The sequence below is a fragment of the Triticum dicoccoides genome, chromosome 4A (assembly GCF_002162155.2).
Source record: "Triticum dicoccoides isolate Atlit2015 ecotype Zavitan chromosome 4A, WEW_v2.0, whole genome shotgun sequence".
Lineage (NCBI taxonomy): Eukaryota > Viridiplantae > Streptophyta > Magnoliopsida > Poales > Poaceae > Triticum > Triticum dicoccoides.
This window is the reverse complement of record NC_041386.1, coordinates 249,153,202-249,157,469: the sequence shown is the minus strand read 5'-3', so window position 1 is coordinate 249,157,469 and position 4,268 is coordinate 249,153,202.

Below are 4,268 nucleotides of genomic sequence, written 5' to 3'. Positions count from 1 at the left end.
GAAGCCAGTCGATAGATTTATTATCAAGATCGAGGTGTCACCCTACTCCTTCAGTGTTGGGAAGTGTGTGTGTGTGTGTGTGTGTGTGTGTGTGTGTGTGTGTGTGTGTGTGTGTGTGTGGTTGTGTGGGTGTGGGTGTGTGTGTCGTGGGGGGGGGGGCAGTGACACTTACATATCCCTACTCTTATAAAAAACAGAGTTGGTGATGATGGTGTTCCTGCCATCCTGCAATATAGGCCATCCGATTTATACCCGACGGATAGGAAGGAAACTATGGCAATTTTGCAAAAAGATACCCACACCACTCTCCGCATTTGCAAATAAGGCATTCCCTCGTTCATCCTTTTCTCCCACAAGATAAACTACTCATACAAATGCATCTTGATGTTCGGTGCAACACATGTGCATCTTGCTAGTAGGGAGAAGGAGTTTGTGTGACACATATCTGGCTATATTAAGGGATAGGTAGATAGCATTTGTGCGAGGCATACTTAAAGCATCATGAAGATAAACTAAATTGTGTGCATGCAAGTGCCGGAAAAATGAAGCGAGAAACAATGTGTGTGTACGCGCATGCGTGTGTGTGTGTGTGAGAGAGAGAGAGAGATAGGGGGAGAGAGAGAACGAAATCTCAAAACAAAAGGTGCTCTGCTGGAATCCCATTGTATGTATTCATATGGTTCTGGAACTCGAGTTATCCTTAGGCATACGTGTGAGAGACATTACTATACTTTGAGACATTAGTGGTTGTGGGTGGGCGGAATTAAAGGGGTGGGCATGTTCGACAGAGAGAGCGTGTGTGTTTCTGTGTGAGAGACTTGTAGGACGGGGTAGAAAGACGAATTATAACCTTGACGGAGGGAGAGAAATACACGAAGTGCGCGTGTGTCATTCCGATGCCCACAGGGAAATGAGATATGTATGTGTGTGAGAGAGATTGCACAATTCATTCACGTATCACTATCTAGCGATCGTGGACGTGCATAGCTTGAACATAAATCAATATCTACTTCGTATCATGGCCAAAGGTACAATATCGATTCAACGCTATAAAGATTGGACACTCACATATCACATTTTTTCTATTTAAATAAACCTTTTCAGTTGTGCATGCCAAAGTTATAGTGATGTTTCTTCAAACAACCAATGTAGCTATCATGTACATGCACCATTGTTACTCTTGCATTCAAAATCATTAGTATTGGATAATTTAAGGTTCTATTATGAAGTAATATATGTAATATTCATATATGAATTCAACGGGTACGCAATTTATGAAATGGAAGCTATGTAATCATATGAGGTAACACTTTCAAGTAGCGGACTACAATATCCATTTCTTTTTGTGCGTCTCTACACTAACACGTCAATGCATTATGTTTAAAGTAAATAACCAATTGCACTAAATTATATATTTACACGAGGAATACATAGGCTGAGCGTTTGATCCCTTTTTTGTGAACGCGCCACTACACCCGTACGATTGTCCGCGCCCGTGTGAACGTCCAAGTTATCGGCGCATCATCCTGAGTTATTGTCTTTTTTCTGGGGTGGACTTCACACCAGTTATTAACTGCTGACGCGTGCTCCGTGTACACAGTCTCGCATGACCTTCCCGCTAGCACAGTCCAAAATTAGTTGAAACTGGATATGAACGATCCCGCGGGCGGCAAAATCTCCCGCCTCCTTCTAAAATTTCTGCCACCTTAGTCTTTAGCATGCGAAATTCCCCTTTTGTCCTTGGTGCATGGAAACCAACAGTTACAATACCGCCCTCATCTACATAATAGGTCGGGGCTGCTTTGGTAACTTCCGGTTCCCCCCACTACACGGCACCCCCATTTCCTCTGCCCCTCCCGCAAAAACGACTAACTCCACAGCACCACAGCATCTCACATCACGCCGTCCGTACTTCATCGGCCTTTCTCCCCTCACCTCTTGAAACCCTAGACTGCTCATCCACTGGCATACCAGAGCCCATTCACTGCCAGCGGCGTCCACCTCACCGATTCTGCTTCTGCGGCCACATCTAACCCTCACACCTCCTGTAGAAACAAGTAGACTGCTCATCCACCACTGTACCACAGCTCATTCAGTGTCAGCCTTGTCCACGGCACCCGATCTGCTTCGCCGGTACTCTCGTCAACCGTAGCGCATCTGCAGCGGCTCATTCGTACTCCCCACCGGAGACGCTTCGTCCACCCCCCGGAGCCGCCCCACCGACGCCCCCGTCGACGACCTCTGATCCTCTTCGCCGACACCTTCCTCAACCCTACCGGAGCCGCTTCGCTGACACCATCGTCAACCCCACTGTAGTAGCTTCGCCTATACCATTTTCAACCCTACTGGGGCTGCTTTGCCAACTCACAAGTCCACGGTCTCAGATCCGCTTCCTCGCACCCTCATCCAACCTACTGGAGCAACTTCTGACGCCCCATCCACGGCCGCAGATCCGCATCGTTGACACCATCCTTAACCCAACCACCAGAGCAGCTTCACCTACGCCCTCGTCCATGGCCACAGATCCTCTTCGCCCACACCGTAGTCCACCCTACCGGAGCCGCTCCACAAACAGCCTACTCCATGGTTATAGATCTCCTTACCGGACCCCGACAGCCAGCGCAGCGTCATCACCCTTGACGTTTCTAACCTGATTCCCACCGTCTGGCAAGATGCCAAGCACCCGCCATGGCCTAGGTACTTGTCACCTTTAAACCCGTCCAACATCACCTACCCGATGTACTTCAAATATACTAACAGGTCGATGTTACCTGTTATGCAGCTGGCAAAAACTACAAGGATGATGTTTCTTCTGGATCGAACAGCTTGGCCAACCAAGCTCCTGGACCAAGGCATTGCTATGATCTTGTAAACGTGTCTTTCTCTCTCTCTTGTATTGTTCTGTGCCTCCCAGCGTGCTCTGCTAGGATTTTCGACCAGTAATCCCTTTGTGCAGACAATGATTTCTACTACTAGCTGCAAAATTAGATATGTAGATGTCATACATGATACTACCTCGTACCTCTATTCCTAAATATAAGTCTTTCTAGAGATTCCACTACAGGATACATACGGAGCAAAATGAGTGAATCTACACTCGAAAATGCATCTATATACATTTGTATGTGGTCCATACTGGAATCTCTACATAGACATATATTTAGGAACAGAGGCAGTACATTACACAAAATCGTAGGTGGCATGTAGGAATTCCAGTACACTACATTAGGCTCCCTTAGAGTGTCTGCTAGTCCAGCACACAGAGTCATGGTTAGTTTATGCTACGCACACAATCATTAATTGGTGGTTTAAATATGCGCAAGGGATATGCAATGTATTATCATGTAGAGATGTCTGAAATTAGCCCTATCAACTTGCAGATAGGGTTACACAATGAAAAAGTACAAGATGTATGTGGCAATTTCATGGAACATCGCAAAAAAAGGAGAGCCAACGGTGAGCCTATACAGTGTGCTATGGTACGTCACTCCTCCATTGCAATCATCCTGACATGTTATTTGTATGTCAGTTCTATTGGCCAAGTTTCTTAGGGACAGTTATTACGAGTTATCCTAAGAAAATAAGCACATGTGAATATAAGCTCCATGTAATAAGCCAACCTGTTCATTTCATTGCGTTTTCAGCTTATCTTTGGTATGACCAGTGAAAAGTCTATATTGCATTATATTTTTTCATTTTGCTGCCCATATGAAAATTAATTTGACTTGCAAACATCACAAATTGAACCCAGTGCAGTAATTAATATGATAGGAAAACAGACCTTCAATATTTGCCTAAAATGCAAATACAAAGACACCATCTACTTGGCGCAATCTACTTTGGTCAATTTTTTCCATAGAGATCCCATTGCCTAATTTAAACGAAAAACACATGACCCACATTTAAATGAAGAACAATTATTTATTGAAATTTGATGGTCCAAGTGGCTGGTTATTATCATATAGTAGCATCACGTGAAAGCATCATATAGCAGCAGTAGCAGCTCATAGCAACTCATCATACAGCAACAACAGTGTGCAATTCATCATATACCAGTAGCAGCTCATAGCAATTCATCATATAGCAGTAGTAGGTGCAGCTCATAGCAATTCATCATATAGCAGCAGGAGCAGCTCATAGCAATTCATCATATAGCAGCAGCAGGAGCAGCTCATAGCAATTCATCATATAGCATCAGCAGGAGCGGCTCATAGCAATTCATCATACAGCAGCAGCAGGAGTAGCTTATAGCAACTCATCATATAGCA